This window comes from Thunnus maccoyii, chromosome 20 (assembly GCF_910596095.1).
Source record: "Thunnus maccoyii chromosome 20, fThuMac1.1, whole genome shotgun sequence".
NCBI classification, from domain to species: Eukaryota; Metazoa; Chordata; class Actinopteri; order Scombriformes; family Scombridae; genus Thunnus; species Thunnus maccoyii.
Genome location: NC_056552.1, coordinates 21,263,915 through 21,288,717, shown reverse-complemented (window position 1 = coordinate 21,288,717; position 24,803 = coordinate 21,263,915). Strand labels below are relative to the sequence as shown.

The window sequence follows — 24,803 nt, the reverse complement described above, 5'->3', positions numbered from 1 at the left end:
AAATGCATCACCACAAGCCATGTGAGAACGTTCACTCCTTTCATTGGTTGGTTGTGTCTGGGGCGAGAGCCCATAAATACAGGATGAATCTCCTGAAAAATGTCTTCTGGCCAAATAACAAGTATGCAATGTACTTTGTTGCTCTAGTCAAGGATGGATCTTGATTCACTCTCCAGCTAGCTGCCTTGCTACTTGCAACTGTTAACACTGATTATACTCAAATTTGTTGAGTATGCCTCAGCACAAACGAACCGCTCCAGAATTGGTTCAGGACCAGACAGAGACCACATCCTCAAAGAGTCTCAGTACGGTTGTTTTGGTTTGCACCTGAATTCAATTGCACCTAGGGGTAAAACAAACTCAATTCCAATTCAACTGCACGCAACAGGTTTGAAAACACCCTTAGAAAAGTCAGAGCAAAATCAAGGCAGTTTTCTGTGTGTTCCAGTCATTACACATTAAGTAAAAGACTTAGTTGGACCATAATTCATAGAAATGTCTTGATAATATATATTTTTTTGCCCCCAATCTAATTTTGGGTCAGTTTCCTGATACCAAATTTCAATCCAAAAATGATGCTTTCATTTGAACTCTAACAAAGCTGCACACTAGCTTAAAAATAGTAAAGGAAATCAAATAATAATATGAATAAAATGAATTGAATAGCCCTGTATTAAAGAATATAGTCACATCACAGCTTCCCTATTCTGTTTTATATAGCATTATGTCTGTGGACAGGGGATGGTTAACTGTTCATGCAGCAGTCAACCAGCAGCAGCACATTGCACATGGTGAGAAATGTCTCTTATTTTAGGTCATCATAAGCCTTCAGTTTTACTCAAAACGTGTGTGATGATCAATGACATGATTCATATTCCTACACAGTCAATACTCCCTGGCTATATCAGCACACAAACAGTTACATTGGATTATAGTACATAAGGTGATGCTAGTGTTTACATGATACAATATGAGAGCACAGCTGCATCAGCTGAACTGGGGTCACAGTAAGGTATCAACACCATAAGGGCCTACGCTACAGTATATGCTATGTTTTAAGCTATCAGCTACCTAGCTGTATTCCAGCTGTGTTCAAAAAACTGACACAATCTTTCATTTAAGTGAGAGTATGTCATAAGTGTGAGAATATTCAGCATGTAAGCAACAGTTCATTCAAACTCAAACTTTCCTCATTTATATTGGTTAATTTGACCAAGATGAGAGCAAAGAAATTTTAATAATCACAACAAGATGCCTAAAACTTTGCAGACCTGAAACATTAGAATGTAATGTGAGCCAGTTTCTAAGGTTTTCTAGGTAGAAAGAGACAGGTGACTGCCAACAGTTCCTCATGCTTGGAAAGCCCAGCATAACAAAATGAACTGAGGGCAAACCACAGTCTGGACTGATGCTCATCTCATATTCATTTATGCTATTTATTAACATGTCCTCAAATGGTGAGTTTGTGTCATGTTGACCTTTTTTGTCTACAGAAACTGTGAAACTAAACACAGGAAACAGATCCCTGAATTAACAAGAAAAATCTTTTCAAAATAAACACTCAAACCTAGTTTTGCTTATAATGTTTGTTAGACATGACTACTTCCAGTGTCCTCATTGTTAAAAAACACACAACATATAATAAGTGTGTGTTCAGCCTGGTCTCAGTCTAGTGTGTAATATTCTGGTAGCACAAGGAGGGCTTGTATGAACACAAAGTGACCAAAGGGATGGTACAAATTACGCACACATACACACACACACACCTGTAGTCACATATACTGTAAACCTACACAACATAGACACAAATACAATGGAGTTCCCCTGTCTGCATAAGTACAATAGATACAACTTTAATCTACAGTGTGTGCATGTGCTGTGTGTGTGTGAGGGAGACCGGACTGAGTGACAGAGAGAAGGAGAACATTGTAAAATGAGATGATAATGTTTCTTTCCTGGAGCAAACAGGAGCAACTTGTACATGTATTACAACTGTAACATTCCTCGCAAATTCGTATTGCCAACACAGGAAAATAATGCAAGTGTGAGTGACACAGTGCTGTGCCTATTTGAATTTTTATGTTGTTGACTAAAAGAGCTGCAATGATTTATTCTTTTGTGAATAATTTTGAACTATATTAACCACAAGGTTTGTGTGCTTTTAAAAAAAATAAGGCATATGATAATGAGAGTATATTTGCTGTGCTGCTGAACTGCTGAACGAAACCCTTTCAAGGTATCCTCCTTAACTGCAATTCGTGGTCAGCGGTTTTTCTGCAAGAGCCATTCAATGTATTTATGTTCAATAATTATCTTTCTATATAGTAGTTTTTATTGGCAGTGACAGAGATACATATTGGCTTCCTAAGAGTGAGGGAGTCACAGGAAAACAATGTAGCATGTAATCAAGTGCAATTTTATCTCATTGATAACAACCTCACTGTTTGTTCTTCCCTCTCTTTACACCGTCTTTACACCGTGTCAGAGCTGTATCAAGCTACTGCTGATGCAAACAGAACATGCTACTGCCCCTGCCTCATATTTAAAACGTTTAACTGGTGAAACATGGAGTGGTTTTTATTTTGAAGAAACCACAGGAAAAGCAATGTGTTTGTCACCATGAATAACTAAAATATACTAAAAAAAAGTATCTCATAAATCCCATATCATGTCCCATATACGGTTATGAACCTAAGTTAACAACAACTGTTATTTTCTGTCCTATAGGTATAAACGTCAACCACAGTGATACAGATGTTGAACATGTCACAACTTGGCACTTGAAAAAAAAACAGGAGACACACAGGTGACACAGATTAGAAAATGAATTCATCTTTAAAAAACAGTAGAAAATAAAACACTGATGTGAGGATTTCTTGAGTGAAACGACAAAAGCCACAGTGCCACCATCTGGTGGAAGATCTCAGCACTAGTATTTCATGAATGAAACACAATATTGAAAGTGTTTTGTTGTCTTATAAGGGCTTGAATGTCTCTCTTATTACCCAAAAAGTAGTGCCTTCGCCCTTCCAACTCCAAGTGACATTTCAGATTGGAAATGTCATGCCCATTAGTTTGCACCTGTCTGGAAAAGTCAGTCACATGTGTCCGGTAGTTGTCATTCAGGCTGAGGTCTTGCTGGTACAGATCCACAGCAGCAGTGGCTCTGGCTCCATCGCCGCCCTCCAAACAAGCTTGGTGGATCAGCACCTGGGTGTGGAAGGCAGCTCCATTCACCTAGTGACTGAGAGCTGTGGTTGACATGAGACCATCTTTCATCATGGATTTCTGCACTGAAACAATTTGAATAACACTCTTACCGTATATTACATCTTGTTGATGTTAGCCAAATGTTCAGTTCAGTTCAGATATTCATTGTCCCACAATTATTTTTGCTGGAAGGCAGCATGAAAAGCAAGTAAAATAAACAGCCTACTTCAACTCGGTGATGAAATGTTGCTATACAAAAATGAAACTCAGCATGGCCTCTATTCTTCGAGTATCCACCAGCTGAAGCTGCGAATTCCTCTGGTTGAGCGTCAGATGTCTCATATATTCACTCATCGGACCTCGGAGGCTTTCTCCTCGGCAGACACCCCTGCACAGGATGTCTCCGGTGCTCATCTGATCACTTTTGCCCACAACCAGCTCCAGGACCATGGAGATGACCAGGGTCCCCAGTCCCACTGTATTGGGAACTGACTCCCAACCTCCCAGTGCAGAGCCCAGCTTCTCTGTATAGCTGACTGACATAAACAGAGAACATGTGACCCTGCATCACAGTGGGGGAGTCTAACCCTGAAAACTGCACCAGGGAATTATCAATGATGATCTCAGGTTGATGCTCAACAAGTACATGCCTGCATGTGGAGGGTAATACACAAGGCATTCATTACTCATAGACTAGCCTTGTCCTATCCTGTTGGCTCTTCTGCACTTTTTTTAATGATCACCACAAAAGATGACCAAGTGTCAAGAGTGTGGAAGGAGACAAAGAAGAAGAGAATCTTTGCATGAACAAATGCAGCATGGACTTTAGAGCTTCAATATTTTATGTTTTGTACGTTGCCAGCAGTTGCATAAGCAGTAATGACTGACCGTTGGACGGGAAAGAAAGACAAGCGAGTCATCTGAGGAAAATGGCTGCAAGTTATAACATGTTTACTTCAATTTCATATCAAAGCAGCTTTTCTGTATCTCTTTTTTGCATTTTTTCATTAAATGTGGATAGAATATTTGGAAAATATTAGCAGAAGTCAAAACACAAGGACTTTCAGACAGAAAAATAGACCTCAAACTTCAAATTCAAATGTTAAATTGGAAAACAAAGGTAGGAAATGGGCATGTGTTTGCTTTTAGTGGTATAAGTATATTGTGGTAAATACTATGCATCGGTCATCAGTTCCAACAGCAAGGTGATGAAGACTGAGTCAAGAAACAGACAAAAGGCTAAAGTCCTGGTCATATCCTAAACAAACTAGGTAAAAAAGTATAGTCTCTTAAGGGTAAACAACAGTGTACAGTACTGTACATCTATCTGAAGGTGCTCTGTCTGGAAAAAACCCCCAACATAATCCATGCAAAGACATGAGGGGTGTAGTATATCCAGGAGTCACTTTGTAAATGTCTTAATTGATGTTAGTGGTGGAGAAATTAAAATTGAACTGTCTTTTACTTAGTCTACTTTGAACAAAAAACATCTGCTACAGTGGCATCTTGATTTCGCAAGAAGTAACATGAGTCAGCGAGGAGGTTCAGGTCATATCCCACCATGGAGGTTCCTTTTCTCTTTCTACTGACCCTGAGACTCATCTCCCTCTGATCTCCGTATGCCTTGGCAAGACCCTCAAAGCTCCCCCTGGCACGGAGCAGCTATCTCCTCTATTCCTGGGATGAAAAGGAAAAACCTCTCACCCAGCGAGCATCCTGGAAAGCTCTGCAAATGCTCCTCCTTTTATTTCTCGTCTTTGAAGTGCTCACTTCCTGTCTACAGCAGGTTGAATAGGCAGAGAACTGATAGAAGACAATGTAAAAATGCTGGTCAATGGGCCCTTTCATCCAGGTCATTAAATTGTTTTCCAGTGGTCAGAAAGCACCTCAGTCAACTGAAAGGTCCTTTAGCTTTACTGTTGAGATAATTCAAGGGAATTAGACATTTTAACAGAGACCTCTCATGAACTCTATGCTTGTGCAATCACTCGCGTGCAAACAAAAAAAGCTCTTTTGTTGTGAATATTTTTTTAAATGTTGGCTGGCAATGTGAATACATATTTAAAGGCTTTATTCACCTAAATAACAAAAAAAACATGTTTTATCACTTAGTTCACAGTATGGGTCAAGGTCAAAAAACACTGGTTCCTGCATTTCCCATAATACAACTTAAATGTGTCATTAATTAAACCCTCCCTACCTCCTAAATGCCCATTTTTTTCAAAGCTGACACCTCCAGTTTATGATGCAAGCTTTCTGTTAAACAGCACTCCACTGATTTAGTGTTGTACCTCTACAACATAGTGGGACTCACAATGGACAGTTTGAAAAAAGGATCAAAAGCGATCCAGCAGAACCAGAGATATCATCTTTTTTATGACACATATTAAACTTATTTGTTAAAACCCAGCCTACATTACCTACAATGCAGCTTGACTATCGACAGTTTGAAATTGGTGAAGTTCCCCTTAAAAAACTAAACAGCAGCATCTGTTTTTTTGGAAACTGTGTCCCCATTAATCATACTAATCCACAGATTGCACTGCCAGTAGTTATTCATAGGGACTATTTCTTTAGTAGAAAATAGTTCCACAAACTGCTCTCACCACAGATAAAATTCCATTCACCTCCATTGTATTTTGTATTGGCGTGCGTGATTAGAGCTCTTCTGTGGACTGTGTGGGCGTATACAGATTGTGTATCCGTTTGACCCTGCCATGAGTTTTGTTGTATCTTTTAGGGTGAAAAGCTACACCTTATCATTGTTATTGGTTTATATAGTTTGGCAAGTGAGCAGAGGTCTAATCAGTCAAAGTGAAAACACCATACCCTAAACTTAACCTAGTATTTTAGTCGCTTAACCTTAACCTTGGTATAATTGCCATACAAGTGATCTTTCCCTATACTTTTATCAATATTTTACCCCTTTTTTATGCTTTGTCATAGTACAAGTCAGTCTGAAGTCAAGACTAAATTAAATCACGTCATGTTATGTAAGATAGGGCCTGCTGTTGGTAATCAAGCAATAGAACTAACAGAAATGCAAAATTGATTTCACTTTGCATCATGTATCTGCTTTTTCTCCTTTAAAATATCGTATTGTCTTACATAACACATTTGATATACTGTAACTTACGTTCACGTGACAACTTATTCAACCACATGTGTCTTCAACTTAAAGGTTTCACACCCTAAAACGCTGGATCAACTGTATTCCAGAGGCAGAAACAGGGCAACATACATCGTGTTCAGGAAATGTCATCTGGGAGTGTATGTAGAGGTGAAAGTTTAGTAAAATGAAAATAAGTGTGGGTTTTATTGTGTAATAGACTGACTGCAGCCAAAGCAGTGTAAAAATAGAAGCACGATGTGATCCCCCGGTGTTACACAACTGGTTATGGGTAGGGGACTCTTGACGTGTGTTATTAAGTTCTGTAAGGCTGCCACAGCCAGGCAGTGTGTTTTGCTGCTGTTGAGTTTGACGTCAAGAGGCAGAAGGGGGGAGTGGGAGGAGGAGGAGGGAAAAAAAAAGATTTTTTGTCCCTCTCTGCAATTCTCATGTATTTGTATGAGCACCAGTTGATATTGCATGTGTATGTACAGTGTGTGCATGCACGTGCCCCTTTACACATGTATGCATAAACACACATGCACATGTCTGTAAGTGTTCATTTATACTTATGTTGTGTGACTGTGTCTGGTATATTCTCCCCTTAATGTCTCCCATGAGCAATAGTTAAAAGCTTTTACATTTTATAGCCAATATAATGTGTGTCATTCAACTTGATTATTCCATAAGCATGTGTTTAAGCTCCTACAGAGGTGTCACTGTGCACAGTAATATGAAGTTGACATCGGACCGGGTTTAATAGCTTTGCCTTTGCCTCACAAACATACAGAAACATTGTCTAGTGGAATTAGTTTAGAATATGAATACAAAAGCCCGATATCATATCCCAGCTTTGCAGAAAAAATGCTGAAATGAAAAAGTCAGACTACAGTACATTGTGAGTGTGAAAGCAGTTATCAGTCACAAGTGGACACAGACACACATGCTCAGTTTGAGGTATCAGACTCCCAACAGATAGTTGTCAAGGACATTAGCCAAGACTGGACAACTATTCATCTGGCCATGCACAGTGGTATCTAAGCTGATACAACAGGCTGTGTTGTTACATGACAGACATCAGACAGATACTAGCACTGCATGTCTACAATACAGTGTCAAAGTTGTCCGCCATGCAGCAACACTACTACTGTGTTACTGTGTACAATAGTATATGTTAAAGGAAATGTCAATACTGCTAGCATGTCAGCCTATTCAATAGCTTAGCTTAGCTCAGGTTATGAGGTGTGACAGACTATTTCTTGACTGGGCCTGACTGTTTCCCCGTTTCTAGTCTTTATGCTAAGCTAAGCTAACTGGCTACTGGCTGTAGCCCTATATTGAATGGATACAAGATACAAGAGTGGCATCCATCTTCTCATCCATCTCAGCAAGAAAGTGAGTGAGTGTATTTCCCAAAATGTTGTATTATTCCTTTAAGGGCCTCAGTGTTCTTCAAATGAGGTGCTTGTCAGATAATCTAACTCATCCAAACACGTTTCCAACATTGAAACTTGGACCAACATTAGCTACTTCAGCTAAATCGTGCTAATTCTGGTATCAGTATTAAGTAACATTAAACTTACTAAAATAGTGTGACAAAAGTCCAACTCAGAGCAAATCCTGGAACCGGGGAGAGGAGCAGCTGAGTGAACTGTCAATCACAGCTGTCAATCAATGACCACACAGCAGACATCAAAGCTACTTTAATTTTTCAAATCTTATTAACAGTGCAGTGATTTCCAAAATGACCACAAGCATGATGAATGTCCGAATTTAGCAATTGATACCATAATGACCTGTTGAAAAGTGGCTGTCGGTGGCATTGCACTTTAAGGTACATCCATACTGGCTTCAGCTTCAAGCCATACTACTTGCCGCTTGGCGTTGTTATCTCCAATGTGATTCATTGCATTGAGACCACAAAGACTCAAAAAAGGCATGGAGCTATAGAGAGACATCAGGGAGGCCATATGGTGGAGCCAATCCTCTCTTCGATTGTGACCGTTCAGAACCTTTTTGGATACCTTTTGCCTTCAGATGGGGTTGGACATTTTATGAACTAGTTCTTTTCAACGTACTTAACATTTATATCTATGCACAGACACCTGGTTGCTTTTGCTGCCTTGGAAGCATTAGTCTATAAATCAGGAAGAGTCACTGAGGGTACTTGAGGGGTGGCAGTCGGAAGCCAGTCTTGCATCTCGATCCATGCCAGTTGAGCCTGTTTCATACGGATGTTGTCATGGCAGCAAGCAGACATAACAGTGAGGAATCCTTCAACCCCAACCCTCCGAAACACATTGTCGACCCTCTGTGTCTTTTACGCACTTGACAGCCCTTTTCGGACTCAGCCTCACTGGACCTGACTATCCACCCAAGTCTATAAACTCATACTTGTAGAGTCCCTCAGTTTATCATGTCCATGTTTATATAGGCTGTGTGAAGACTGCATGAGCTGCAGAACCAGCGAGTTCTTAGCCTATGAAGTCATTGGGACATTGAGATTACAGGCCCTCATAGGCTCACCAATGGTATCGTAACGATATCACACACACTTTGAGCTGAGGATTTGACTGGCTCACTCTTTTATGTTTTTGTGTGTTTGATAAAGCCAAAGAGAAAAGAATAAAAGGGAGGATAACAAAAGAACAAAGAGGAGGCAGCATGAAAAAAATCAATGCCTTCACCATACTATTATACTAGCATAACTAATCAAAGGCATCTCCATCACTGTGTGTGTATACGCTATGGTCTTAAATAAATATGTAACAATTATTTTTACTTCAGCTCCAAGACCTGGAACTGAGACAGAGGTTTTAATTTGCTCACATTGCCTGCCCTTCACCTCCTCTCTGCTCTCCTCTCGCTCAGCCCAAAGCCATTGTGGTTAGATGGAAATGTGCTTATTACACAACCCACCCCAACCCCCGACACCCCCACCCTGCAACTAGACATATTTGTCCATCGTAAAATGCTGCATTAATAACCCATCACACGTAGCTTTCCCAATGCTGTATATTTATCTTAGCCTTTGCCTAGCGTGCAAGCAAAACAAACACGCCATGGCGGCGCGAGAGAATGGAGAATGCGGCCTCGAGTATGTTCGATATGCTATGAGCGGTTTGTTTTGAGTTGCAAGCTGGGAGCGGTGAAGTGAAGCACTGGAATAAAGGTTCGCCAGAGTGACTTGACGGATTCCTTACTGGCAGGGTTAGCAAGTTTTTGGGGTCAAACGAAATTGGATTTGTTCCCCAGACGTTAGTTATGAAGTGAGGGTTTACTCATTTTCAGATTTTTGAAGGTACTGATTAGGTTCAGTGTATTTGCAGCACTTATGCAGGATAGAGGGGAAAAGCTAGAATGGGGAACTGTGCGATGATAATGCGAGTGTTAGCAATACTAAGGCTCTGTGTGCGTTATGGGACTGGGCTAGGAGCTTCAAAAATAGAGGCTTGATTGCATGAAATTGTGTCCAAGTATTTAAATTATTTTCGAAATGGTTCCCAACATCTCATGGACACTGAATTTAAGGCATTTTTTAATACTTTTGTGGTGTTTATTGGCGAAATTCAAAGACTCAAACAGCATGTTTTAGGGTACAAGTTATGACATTTCCCTTATTTTGTCATGTTGTCAAAATCATTGATTATAAAACTGCTTCTAAATCAAACCATGTCATGTTTTCTCAGGAAGTTGATATTCTCAAGATGGAAATAACTGTGGCCTGTTGGTCAATGTTTTCAAGGCCATGGATTGGCAACAACATTTTAAAATGCATGACGCAATACACGTTTTGTTTTAAAACACAACTTGAAATCGTGCTCCTTTTCAGAAACACAATGTTTCATAATCATACAGTCAAAGGCTGAAAATGACAATGTTAACTTTTTGGTGGTTTGACACACTTTCCTCGGTATGTTACTAAAGGACCAGTACCAAAATCCAATTACGAGCTAGCTGAAATGCTGGTCAGCATCCAATTTGTTCAATAAAGCTGTATTTTGATATTAAATCATTTGACTACCTACATTAATATAGGGCTTCACTAAATATACAAATGTAGGCACAAATTTTCAAAGTTGTGACTTTGGAATGTTGATGATGGGAAGAGCAGAAACCAGTGAGTATTACCACTGAACTTTGAAAAAACAGAAACTGCTTCAAATTGTCTGCTATACATTGAAAAAAGCTGTAAAAAGTTGTAAAGCTGATATAGTGCTAAGTGGATAGTGGTGATATTTTTTCCTCCAGGCTTGCTGGAGAGATCAACACACACCATAACTCATGTTCACAAAGTACACATTAAAAGTGGCAGGCTCAAAATTTTTAACATTACCTGCAGCTACTTCACTTTATATACACTGTATAGATGATTACTTGCTGAAGTTGTACTATTGGCCCTTACTTGTTGAGTTTTATTGTAGTGATGCTGGTAGTCACGACCACTACCTGTTGCTGTTTATAACACACTGCAATATAGTTGTAAGCATATTTTTCAAGTTCACAGTTTTTCAAATCCATCTTAAAACAATAGTCAAGTCCACAAATGGACATTGAAAGATGTTTTACTCGCTGTAATCATTCCTCCTGTTCATACTGACCATTAGAAGATCCCCTCCAAATGTGCTTAAGATTTGAGTGATGGGGGGCAAAGTCCGCAATCCTCATTAAGAAAAAAATAATTTGAAAGTCTATCTGAAGATAATGATAATATGAGCTGTCTGAATGAGCAAAGAAAGTGTGTATCTTCCACTTCTGCAGTCTGTTTAGTGCAAAATTCCCCCTTTGTGTCTCGACGGACAGTGTTTTCCTGTTCAGCTGCAGTGGAAGGACAGTATCACAAAGACCTTGGCGCTAAAAAGGCTGTAAATTTGAAAGCTATTGACTGGATTTGACTCATTTGGATGGCTGAAATCTCATATTTGCTTCAAATAAACTTTGAATACTTTTTTGCTCAGAAGAAGGTTTGTGGATTTTGTTCCCAATCACTTAAATTGAAAGCACATCATGAAGAGATCACTTAATGGCAAGTATGAACAGGAGGAATGATTACAGCAAGAAAAACATGACTATTGTTTTAAGACAGATTTAAAAATTGTGAATCTATCCTTTAAGAGTTTATTAATGTACAGTATTTATCAACAAATATAAAATCTCCTCTGAAGACATATTGTATATTATTACAAATATACCAGACTGTTATTGATTAGGATGATGCTTCTCTCGCTTATACCCAAAGTGCGCATTGGTTCAAACTTACCATTGATTTTCCACTCTGTCACTATGGGAATTGTGTCATTTCGTATGATCTATCCCCAGTTGGAGTTTCCCTGCTGTTCCGGGATTCAAACCAGCAACCTCCTGATGACAAACCTCTGTCTCTCTACATCCTCCAATATACTCTTGCCTCATATTTTCATTTGGTGGGTGATAGTCCACCAACGCTGTGGTACGAGGAGGTTGGAATACTAACGTATCATTACTGTTCCATTGGGAGAGACTTGAAAAGATGAATGATCGTCTCAGTCAATATAGGGAGTTATGGCTGCCGGGGTTGTCGTGGTAACAAGCTACATTTGAGCGTAGGTGGGTAAACAGTGCGGTTAGTGTTTTGGATATGAGCAACAAGGATCCCACGGGTGTGTGTGTATGTGTGTGCATGTATGTGTGTCTATAGTGAATTTGTATGTGCCGAATGCATGCACACATGAATGACTGAGTGTATTTGTGTTTTTGTGCATTTTGAATGAAACCCGTTTAACTTTATTTAGTTTTTATCAGCCAGGATAACTCTTGTAATGTCAGTGTATCTGTATGTATGCAATGTGTATTGTGACTGTGGTGTGTGTGTGTGTGTGTGTGTGTGTGTGTGTGTGTGTGTGTGTGCCCCCTGGTTTTCCTCTCCCCTCAGACCCTCCGGTTCTTGTCAGATAATGGTTTTCCCACAACTCCCAAACGTCTCTGGAATCTCATCTTACTTGTCCTGATCTAACTTACTGTGTACACTTTGTCTCCCTCAAATGGTACATGTAGTAAAAAACTGTCAAAATACAAGAAGTTGCACTTGTATTATAAACTTGATCGTGGATCATGGAATGTACCATACTGTACATTTTGCACATACAAATGACTCATAATCAGTCCTTTCTTTGGGAAATCATTAAAAGACAGTCTTTTGTTGTGGCATTGTCCTCCTGACCAAACTTGCACCAGAAGAACGTGAACGTGTGAACATGACTAGTCTTTGAGGTTGATAAAGTAAAAAAGCAAACAATTGAACTAAACTGCAAAAGTTAATGATTCACAAAAGGAAATATTGATTACTCAGTTACTGTTTAGTTAGCTGATTATTGATGATTCATAATGTCATTTTTATACAGACACAATGTACTCTTGAGCTTGAAAAACGGATTGCACATTTTTGCATTTATCCTTCAATTGCAAGCCCTTAAGGCCTATAATAAGGACTTAATTGACCTAATATAAATGCACAGTAATTTGGCTTAGTGACCTAACTGCAATACAATGTGGTCAACTCATGGGGTGACATTAAGAAATAAATGCATATTTATACACACATGCAACAACAGGACCTCACACACAGTGGCTAAAGACTATACAACACAATAGACTAAACACATTTAAAAACTCAACTTAAGAAATAATTTATTTGTGGTAAAATGTACTTAAAGCATCAAAAATAAGTAGATTTATCTATTGAAGAATGGCAACATTCAGATTGTTGAATTATTGATGTTCACGTGTAAGCAGTGTTTTACTGGTGTACCACAGCTGCAGGCTACTGGTGTAAAGCCAGCATGTGACACGCTTCATAACCTTTTTCTGTCTAAATTAAATATAAATGAAATTATATGAAACATTCTATCATTGATGGCCATTATCAAAGTCAAACTCTATGTAGAGAGATAGAGCTGGCAGCAGCAGCAGCAACACTGTCTGTGTGGGCACCGCAGGCGTGCAAGCTGCAGCAGTTCAGCGATGCAGACGTGCTTAACATGCTTAACAATCCAGTACAATGCTGCACTTAAGCCCAAACAACAGCAATAATTAAATGCACTTTGTTCATTTTCACTTGAAAATGAAAGTGGAATGAATCTTTAGAGACTTGAGTACTGTGAAGTGGTAATAATAATACACTAGTACATTAAGATAAATCTTTAAAGAATCACTGGGTGTTGAAAGTTAAAGGAACATTTTAGCCCGTTAACTAAAAACTTACTTACTGCTGACTTACTTGCCATTGCATTGTGGTAAGTTTCGTGCAGTGACTGTTGTAAAATGCTTGTCTGTGTGACTCTGACATATGAGATTTTATTTTGCTGTCAAAGTCACATGATCCTTTTCACAATAACCATGTTTGCTTATTGTTGGCTTCTGCTTTTTATTTTCCCAAGAGCTTATGAATGCAATGCGTTTTAGCAGCCAACTTGTCCGTGCGCCAGCAGAGTTCCAGCTTGCCACTGCGTTTCCACTCATATAAATGACAAAAAGCTAAAGGATACTAATATTTATTTTTTGGATTACTCATTCAGCAAGTTTAAATCTCTGCACATTGATTTTTATTTATACTTGTGAAATAAATTGAAACCACTGGCCAAACCGCATAGACTAAGTGAAATCTGTGATGTGATTTATGACTATTTTACATACTGCACAAATAGAAATAAACAAATGGAAATATGTCGTTTAGCAGTAAAACTGACAAGTGAAGCAACTAATTACAGATGAGAGTGTAGAGTTCACTTCTCTGCTTGTGTGTTGACACAGTATTGCTGGGCTACAGGATTTTTCATCATTTTCATCCAGAAAAAAATACAATAAAATTTTAAAACTGCTGCTTTACACTGCACTCTGCTCCCTGTCAATGACACTCATTTAGCCTGTCTTTATCAGCCTGGATACTTCTTATTTTGTAAATGACAAAAGGATTAAAAGACAAAGCAGTGAGTGTCCTAAAAATATCCCAAAAGTTCTTCCTCACCTTCAAAGTTATTAGTAGTAGAAAAAGTTATTTGTCCATCTTCAAAAGGCAACAATGAGGTTCACTCTCTTGCTATTACTGTCAACTTTTCTTCAATTGTCTCTTTTTCTCTTTTTAGGCAAACCTTCCAGTTGTGTCTGCCAGTAACAATGATCTTATAGTTGGAGGAGAGACGACTTGATCTACTGTGAAATACAATAATTGAAGAAGTGCTTCAGCGATTTAGTATTGCAATTCAATAAAGACTGAAAATAAAATTAAAGAAAGTTTATACAGGAGAGGCCTCCTACACTTCCCATAATGCAACTCAGCAGTGGCTCTTTGTTCGCATCTTCCTCCTTGTAAAATACCTTAAAGCAGACTTTCCATTTCAAATCTGAAGTCTCCTGACGACGTCATTAGGGTTATTTTCTCAGACAAAGCTCCTGCAGAGCCCAAGACATTATACAAATGTACCACAGGCTGAGTGTGTCATATAAAATTAATGATCTAGCCTAAAAAAAATAGCTTATTAGTCCTTTAAAAATCAGCAGTAATTGGATGTACAATGCAAAATAAGTTGGGAAAGCTGTAAGTGCGCTTTAAAACCCACCTGCAGGACTGCTAAATCCTCCTGAACCGGGGACTTTCTTTTTCCTTGGGGAATGAAAAATGTTCTTAAAAAGTGCCAAAACCCAAAGCTGAAGTTAAAGCCAAATCCATTTGTCGTTAATTTGTTGTCTATTAATAGGCTAAATATTAATAGGCAAGAACAACCATCAAAAAGTGGTAAATGGACTGAAAAAAGCTACATCGTTTTAGCTTGCTGATTTGATGATACAGTCATGCATTATGAATATGTCTGATTAGTGTTCTGTTTAAAAAAAAAAGTCACTATTGTTGCTCTCTACACCTTCCCAGCAACAGGTCTGTCTGCAATTATACTGCATGACACGTCTGAGAGAAAACAGAGATGTAGACAAAAGGAGGAGGAGGTGAGCGGAGCAAGGGATTGAAACAAGAAAAGAAAGTTAATAGATGTTAATATACTTAGAGTACAGTAAATACAACGAAAATAAAGAAGAGAGAAAGGGGAGGAAAAGACATGTCACAAAGAATATAAATGGGAAATGAAGAGGTGATTGATGAAAAGTGTGTCTGGCTTCCAGTGTCTCTCTTTCTATCTCTCAGTGTCTTTCTCTTTTTTTTTTTCCCTCTCCGCTCCTTCGTTCTGTTCGGTGCCATCATAAACAGTGCTAATGCTAACAGAGTAGCCCTGGAGCTTGCCTGCAGGGTCTGTCTCCATAGTAACAGGGCCAAACACATAATCCTGACCAAAACCGCTAATATATAGCAGAGGAGGCTTTTCAGCTGCCGGGCTGTCGTACACACACACACAAACACACACACACACTTTCTCTCTCTCAAGCCAGCAAACAGACAATAGCGAGACAGAGAAAGTGGGCAAGTGACAGAATCTAATGCTGGCATGCTGTGGGTGTGTGTGTATGTGTGTGTGTGACAGCGAGAGAGAGCGAGAAAGAGAGGGAGAGGGGAAAACATCTGCATTTTAACACATGTACATGCACAAACACACACACAGTATGTTCCAAAACTTGTGCGAAGGAAAGCGTATTTTCTTTCTTGTGTACAGTGTGTCCACATGTGCATCTGTTTGCGTTAGTCTCTGTTTATGTGTGTGTGTGTGTGTTTGTGTTTAGGTCCATGTGGTTCCATTTAACCCTTTCCTTTGAGTATGACACCATTTAACCTGTGGGCCGCTGCAGTGAGACTCCAGTTAACACCACATTTCCTGTTCACTCAGCTGCATCTGGATGCAAATGGAAACACACACACACACATACACACACACACACACACACACACACACAGGCATTCATCAGTGTTATTACCCTTGACTCAGCTGCATCTGGAGATGCAAATACAAACACGATCAGCATGCTGCTAACACACCCACATGTGCGTCCATGAGTGTGTGCACGTGCTTGAACACACTCATCAGTATCTATCATTCGTTTGCACCTAGAGTTTGTTATATTCTATTACTTGTGTGTATCAATCATTGAGCAGATGATGAATGACTATGCTTTACTTTGAACATTTTTACTGTAAATGAGACCACAACATGTTAAAGCTGCACTTGGCTAACTTTAATGGAAAAATAAACTCACTGTATGGGTTGGAAATGCAGCAAGGAGAGTGTCCCAGCTCTACTAATTTTAGTAAGAGGATGTTGATTTGGCTTAAACATCGCATTGCAAGTCACCGCAGAAACCCTATCTCTCCACTGATATGATTGGACAGTAATATAAAACTAGGAGCACTTTTTAAGTTCTTCTTTTTGTTAAAGTAGTATGGGTTTTTGTCCAAAAACAGGAGTTACACAATCAGTCCAGCTCTTACTCACATTCAAAACAACAGAAAATGACATTCTCGGTTGCTAAAAATGCATCTTCTGTCCATGTGTGTGTTTGTTTTCTTCATCACCTCACACCACTGACAGTTAGGAGGAGGCCTGGTGTTTGTGCTGTCAGCGGGAGGCCTATCCGTCATCAGTGTTTCAATGAGAGCTTGTCATGTTTTCACCCAAGCCTTTCCTCCTTCCATTGCCTCTCCTCGCTCTCCTCCTCCTGTTCCATTCTATCACTCCTGTACCCCTCCTTGACAGGTGCCAGAAAGAAATCTGTCACTGTATGCATTGTTGCATCACTGCAGTCTTGGGACTGAAGTGGCAGCTGGCATTTAACCAAGATTTATGAGTAACATAACTTTGTAATGAGCTCAGAGGAAACAACAGGTTGCTGAAGCAAATTTGAAAACTTTCTGGGAAACAATAGGGAAAGTGTGAAGAAGCCTTTAAAGTGAGGTTCCTCATTTCTAGTAGAGGACTGTTATTGGTTGTACTGCAGCATCTTCCAGGTGTGAATCTGTGAAAGGGAGCTTAAGACGTCTCTGGATAAATAAAGGTTTAGATTTCTGTTGTCTGACTACTGACTGATTCTGATGTTTCTGGTACTCAGTTTCAGGCGTCAAATTTAACAATCCATCTTTTTTTCTGCACTCATGAGCTCATCAAAGTTCAGGCAATCATATTGTTTCACAGCCCAGTGAAAGTCATCAGCCCTGTCCACCACCTCCCCTTGTGTTCCGACCGCTGCTCTCCAACATAAAGAGTTTGTTTAGTGGCAGTTTCAGCATTAGTTGCAACTACTCATTGATCACAGTTTAAACAGGCTACGAGATGGAGACGGACAGCTCGTAAAGTTATGCTTTTTGGTCTGTTTGGCTCAGCTGTAATTACCGCAGGGATGGCCTAATGCTTGACTGGGAATACTAATTGGGGACAAGCAGATGTAGAGAGACTGGGGAAAAGAGAAGAAAGGGAGAGGAAAGGATGGATGGATAGAGGGATATATGGGGCAGATCATAAGGAAAAGTAGGATGGATGGAAAATTGATGGCGTAAGAGAATGAGAAGTTAACAAGGCTAGCCACGCTAGCTGTTCTGTTAGGAACAGCGGTGCTTTGAGCTAAATGACAATACTGACATGCCTTTGTTTAGCAGGTATAATTCTTTCCATGTTCGCCATCTTAGTTTAGAGTGTTAGTATGTTAACGTTACTAAATTAGCAGTAAACACAAAGTACAGCTGATGCTTTAGGCTGATGGGATAGTCATTAGTCATAAACTCAAAGTATTGAAGAAATTACAATTTTGACCTGATGGTTGCACTAGATGAAAAGTCACCAATGTTACAATTCATCCCTGAGGAGACATGAATGGCTGAAGCAAATCTAAGGGTATTGAAACATTTAAACCAAAACCGCAAATGTCAACCTTGTGGTGGCACAAGAGGAAAAGTTAGTCATTCAGATAAATCATCTGCCAACCATGAATTTCGGTACCAAATATGGTGCAAGTCCATCTACTACATGTTGAGATATTTCACTTTATCAGTGAAAACCTGGACCTGCTGGTTGTGCTACATGAAAAGTTTGAGACCAGCACAGTTCTCAGGTTTCAAACTCTGGACACCATGGATATCTATACCTAATTTCATAGCCAAGCATCCAATAGTTTTTGAACCATTTCACTAAAAAGACAAAAATGTCAACCTCAATGGTGGTGCTAAAGGAAAAGACGGGATAATCATTAGGGTGATTCCTCTGGGGAATATGAATGTCTATACTAAAGACAGTGCCATCCCCTGAGCCATGCTGCTAGCGTTGTTAAACACTGACAGCAAAGAGTAAATGAACTGAAATGAAACATCAATGGATTGCAATGAAAAATCATTATCATTTATTGCATCAGATAATACATTTACCCTTCCTTAATTACTCTCTTTCCCTAATATCATCACCATATGGTTGACATCCTTCAGTTGGCTTAACTACCACAGTCTGCTATAGTGCTGGCCTGGTTCGTTAGTAAAACGTCTGGTTATTTTATCACTGTGTGATATGAAGAGCATTCCAAAGGCATGCTGTAATACGCTGACGGTTTAGAGAGCAGCAGGGTTGAAAGCCTGGGACCTCATCATCATGCTAAATGTAGGCGGCACTGATATATACTAAGTCAGTGGAAAGGCAGATAGATGCAGATCTGCTTTAGCTGGCACAAACTGACTCATCCACTTGAGTTGAAAATGTTCCAGCTTTAAGAGGAAAAAAGTAAAAAGAAAGTAAATATTATGTTGACGGATATAATGAAAAAAATATGTCTGTGCTTTGGTTTAACATCAAATGTTTGTTGCTCTTAGTTTGCTTGTTTCTGTTGCACCCATTACATTCTTAGTTGCTCTGGGAGAAAGTAATAGCTAGATCCCTTGTAATGTAAATATAAAAGCCTCAACTGTAAATCAGTCAGATTAATGTTCTCACATCATCTCATAGATCACTATTTCTGTCCTGTATATGTTTAAGGTTGAAAGATCCCAATGCTGTAGGCCAAAACATTTGCATATTTGGCCAGGTCAATGGGGCCCATAGCGATGAGGATGATCTGAAATCCCCATGCACGATGATTTGTTGAAGTTAATCTTAGCTCTAAGTGAGACATCGAGGCAGTAAAACTCATGGCTTGAAAAAAAAAAATTAATGGATTTGCTGGGAAATAACTGCCACCCCCTTTGCATTTCCAACTGGTTTTATGTCCGTTAACGTCAAGTAAGAAAAAAAAGAAAAATTCCAAACGGAAACTGTATTTAAAGAATCAAATCTTTCAACACCCTAAATAACTCACACCAGCTACACTTGAAGTGCAATTTTTGTTGACGTCAGCCATAATTCTGCTATTGCTGCGATGAAGTATTTTGGCGGATCACTTCTTTAAGAAAACAACTGGGAGTTAGCGAGAAGTTCTCAGAGGAAAAAGAATGAGAGCTTTTCTGATGGTCATCCAAGAAAAGTCTCTTCAATCAAGCTGTAAAGAAAATGCCCCCTAATGCCTATCTCTCTTTCTGTTTCTCCCTTTTACTTTCTTCTCCATTGATTTGACATTTTTCTCTTCTCAACCTCTCTATTTTCAATGTCTGTTCATCTTTTTTTGTCTTTTTGTCAGTCTTGAATATTGTCTTTCCATCTGAAATTGCAGTAAAATATGCGTGTCTGTGTTTACAGTGTATGTAGATGCTTATTTAGCCTTTAGCACTCATCTGTATGCTTTAATAACAAACTGACAACCCATGAGACTATCAGCAAAGGTCAGAGTTGAAGCCACAAACTCCTCTCTGCAACCTCGAGAGGCGAGGCCACAGCTTCCTGCGAAGTGTGCAGGGAAAATTTTAATTCCTAAAATTCCTACAGCGGAATATAGGATGTTTGGGTTTGCAATATCATGTTGAGTGATCTTGACATGTGCTTCCTATAGAGGAGAAAAAAATCAAACACAATATAAATCCAAAGACAAACAACAGGTCTTGCTGTTTGCGTTCGACTGCAGTCACAGGAGAGGAGATTACAGCAACCAGGAGACAGGAATGGGACCTTACACCGAAACCACACCAAAGAGCGGCAAAATGCGGCTCGCCGCAAAAATGCCATTTTTCTGTGGCCAGGGGGCCTGTCCTTTCATTTCTGTCATTCTGTGTGCTTTAATAATATACTACCAATGTGGACCAAAAAACATTGTTGACATCTCTGATAGGCTATGTTCTCTGAAGTGAGATGGGATGCCAATTAGATGTCATCCTGCTAAAACTATATTTTTTTGCAGGGAAGGGATGCTTATAAATAGTTTAGATCCTTGATAAGAGATTATTTGTGCCATGGAGAGAAACATCGCTCTAGCTGTTGCCCTGATGTACTTGAGGAGGAAACAGCAGAATCTGTGGGTGCATCCCATCATCTGTGGGTGCATCCCATCTTCCAGCTTCCATCGCTTCCATCTTCCAGCTTCCATCCAGCTTCCATCGCTCAGCTTGATGATCTATTGGCAAGGGTGGGACCACACATCAGCAAGCAGGGCACCAACTACAGGCGAACCATTTGATTGGCTGAACGGCTCATAATAAGTCTTCGGTGAGTGATGTGTTGTCGTACAGTATGGGGTGTGAAGAAACAGCCACAATCAATTTATCTTCCATTGCTTTTTTTTTTTCGGGTGGGAAGAAATTATTTGAAACATAAGTCAACACGTCAGAGGGCTATGTGTATTGATTGGCTGCTGCAGGTTTTCCATAGAGATTGCATGGCAGCTCGTTGCAAGATGCACTTCGCTGCTCTTTGATGTGGTTTCAGTGTTAGACTTGCACCAAGGACAAACCTGAATGAATGTGCATGCATGCATTGACATGTAGCCATTTGTTTGCTTCTTTGCTTAGGTCATAATGTAAAATTTAATCTATGGAAAGCACTTACTGTAAATGAAGTGAAATTTTCATAAATTTCCTCACAAGCATAGCATACAAGACTATTATTATAAATATGAGTTTTATTACTTTTATATCAGTGTGGTTTTGAGTGTTTGATGATATAAATGCAGTGTCAAGAGGCTTTTCTGTCATGCCAAGAAACTCACAGTAGTCAGAAACAGAAAATAACATGATATTCTGGCATGAGAAATGTTCAAATTTAAAGATATTGAATAGTGGCAAAAAATACTCTTCATTGGCAACATTAATTCAGTAATAAGGTTGTCAGTCTCATACCCTTTGAAACTTTACAGATGCAGGATAAATGTGTAAAGGACTACAATGACTGCTGCTGGACATGATGTTGCATTTACGGCTATCCGTACAGTGGGCGTAGACCATAATTAGTAATGTATTAACTTGTATGTGAATGAGTGTCTGGATTGTTTTGGGACCGCTTTTGGGTTTCAAGTGAAATTTCAATGACAGAATAATGACTGAGGGGGAAACCAGCGTGACTCATATTCACCGCTCTATCACCCTCATCTCTCTGCATCACACAGTAATTATTCTCTTTACTTCTGAAAGATTTCATGGGCCAGTATAGTGTGCCCTGCACACACCACCAATGTAGTTTTTGGTGGGCTTATTAAGTGAATACAAAGCTGCTACATTTTGTAATGATTATAGTTCCATTAAAATGTGTTGACACTGAAATAAGCAGTTACTGTGAAGGTTCCTGAAATCAGCATCATTATTAAGACTTTTAAGACTAAGATTTTCTATCTGGCAACATAACGAAAAATGATAGATGGGTCTTTGTTGTTGTGAAAGCTAGTGTCCGCTCCTTTATGTTGATGCTAATTAATGACAGTGCTAATAGACAAGATCATAGCTTGGAGCTTGGAGCTTGCAATATATATTTCTATTTTTATTCTACCTTATTATTATTTTATTAACATTATCCACTGACAGTGTACCATTTTCTCATCTCCTCACAATTTCTCTGTTCATAGACCTTTTCAACAGCAGATTTATCATCATCATTTATTCATACAGCAGGAAAAGCACTGGTGTGACTAATAACCCTAACAATGGCTCTGTTGCGTTAGCCTGTGCGCTAGCATGCACACTGGACCTAGCTCCTGACCAACTAATTCAGCCTGTATTAATGTTATTAGCTGTATTGGGGAAGTTACTACAAAAATGTAAGCAATTAACTTACTAATTACTTTTTACTCATTGAAAAAGTAATAGTCTGCATCTGCGTGTAGTACAAAACAAGTCATTGTGGTTTAACAAGCAGCCGGCCTACACTTTGCAGATATTTACTGAACAGCTACCAGCTAACATTAGCTTAGCCGGTGTTGTACTCTGCAGAGTTCATGTAACTCAAAAAAACTCTCAATGTTAGTTTACCACTGGCCAGCTACTGGCCACTAGTACGCTTACATCGATTCCTTACTAGAAGTAAGGCTAGCCGCTAGCCCCTGTGTCAAGCTAATCCTGTGAAGTCTCTTTTCTGAATGCAGAGATGAAATTTATATCAATCCTCCATCCTGGTAAGACGGCAAACAAGCTGACCCCTTGCATGTTGAAGTAAGAGCAATATTATTAGTAAATGGAATGTAATTACTGAATTTAAAACCCTTATCCTTTATACCATTAGTTACAGAATTATTGCGCAACACCAGTAATAGCCACATCTGTATTTGACACGTCAAAACGTCTGCTGTGAAAAAGGTGTATTTTTAACTTTCCCTCATCAGTGTCTGCCTACAATATCATGCCTGCGGTGCCACAGTTAATCTTAGTTAACCGTAAACCAGTTAATGTCTGGGAAGTCCCTTCCAGCTCTGAATCACTGAACAGGTCATTGACTCTCTGTGAGCATACAATTGGGCAACCTGTGGTAGCTAACTGGCAAATTTACTTTTGAGATATGGGGTGGTCACAAATGGAGGAAATGTCTCACTTGGATGACTAGCAGTGAGATGAAAGGCCCAGATAAGAACTCACAGCTCATATGTGGAGTAGCTATGACACATTAACAAAAGTACCAGTATTTATTTTCAGCTAACACCTGGCTAATTAGTGGAAAATGTCTAGCCTACTGTAGTTTAGTATTTGAGTTATTATTTGAGTCAACCCACTTGTGCCTTTTATTACTTTTTATTGCCTAATGGTTAACTGTCTTAAAAATTGCAGAATAATATATCAAAGTCGCTAATATGTCAAAGCCTTTTAGCTTATATTGTATGAAGCACCTTTAAGCTTTGAGTTGATGACATTAAAGCAATGCAGCCTTAATGTTTTTGCAGGTATTAGCTTTAAACTAATACATTTATTCATGCTTTAAAACTCATTAACAAAGTATTCATTTCTTAAGATCATAACATAAAAACATGAATATGACTAGCAACAGTTTTTCTATTTTTAGTCTTGAACAGACATAATATACAACTATGGTGATGCTAACTTCCAGGTGTACCTCTGTATTCTTTCAGTTTTTTTACTCTGCAGAATTTTTCCTCATCTTGCCTGTCTGTCTGTGTGATACAGCTCACGCTCTCACGGTTCTCCCTGCACATTTTTCCTTGTGTTTTTTTTCTGATGAACCAATTCCCTCAGTGTAGTGTATGGAAACTTAAGGCAGCTCATAGTGCCGTTCATGGTCAACTGAAGCCGGTGTATATTACATCATTATTTCCGTTTGTATTGTCTCATTGTTAGAACGGTAGGATATTAAGTGGGAATGCTTACACCTACACACACACATAGACACACATTATACCTACACACACACACACACAGTGCAGGGAGTGGCAGGGCTACTGTATGTGGTACCACTGAATCATGTCTCCTGCTCTGATGATCTGCGGCTGCAGTCTCGGTGCTGATTGCTTTATGTGCTGGATGGATGCTGTACAGTCTGTGGCCGCCTGTTGCTGGCTGACGCTTTGTATGTGTCTGCGTTGTCCTCTCCTGCTATGTACATGAGGACAAAATGTCCTCATAATGCTTGGAATAAATACATTAGATTTATATAGCAATATTTCTCTGGAGGCAAAAATTAACTCACTGCTTAAATCAATCCTTAGTGGGCCGAGCCACAAGAGCCACAGTGTTTTGCTGTGGGGGTTAACAGGCAATCTGGGTAAGGTAATGGGGAGGGAAGAACTTGAGATCCATGCAGGGACATATACAGATATTTTGGGGGCCAGTAGCTTAGTTACAAAATGCCACCAGTTTCACTAATACTCGTAATAATTATAGGACAGTCTCATCCAGAGGGGTACTTCAGCCAAGGAGGGTAAATGGCCAGTGGCTTGAAACACTATAGCTGCTATACAAAGCAGGGATTGCCCATTGGTCCGACCACCCATTATTCTAAAACCCCAATAGTCTGAAAAATGTCCCATTGGACCGAAACCCCATTAGTCCAACAACCCATTATCCTGAAAACAAACGGCCATTGTCCCAAAATACACACTGTGGAGTTGTTGGAGTTCAGTGACTGCTGGCCTTACTACTCTCCAGACTCCATTAACATATCGCTCAATTTAACAGATCTGGGTTCCCCGTTACACAGATGATACTCCTAAATCATAATGTATGATGGTGTATGAC

The 24,803-nt window shown here is 39.4% G+C and overlaps 1 long non-coding RNA gene across 1 annotated transcript in view; it reads left to right on the top strand.

The window, feature by feature from the left end:
- The window catches only part of LOC121886832, a 124,250-nt gene that overhangs the window by 33,512 nt on the left and 65,935 nt on the right, over positions 1–24,803 (top strand). The window contains exon 5 of the long non-coding RNA XR_006092862.1: positions 2,728–2,806. This is a non-coding gene — a long non-coding RNA (uncharacterized LOC121886832). The remainder of the gene's footprint in view (positions 1–2,727; positions 2,807–24,803) is intronic.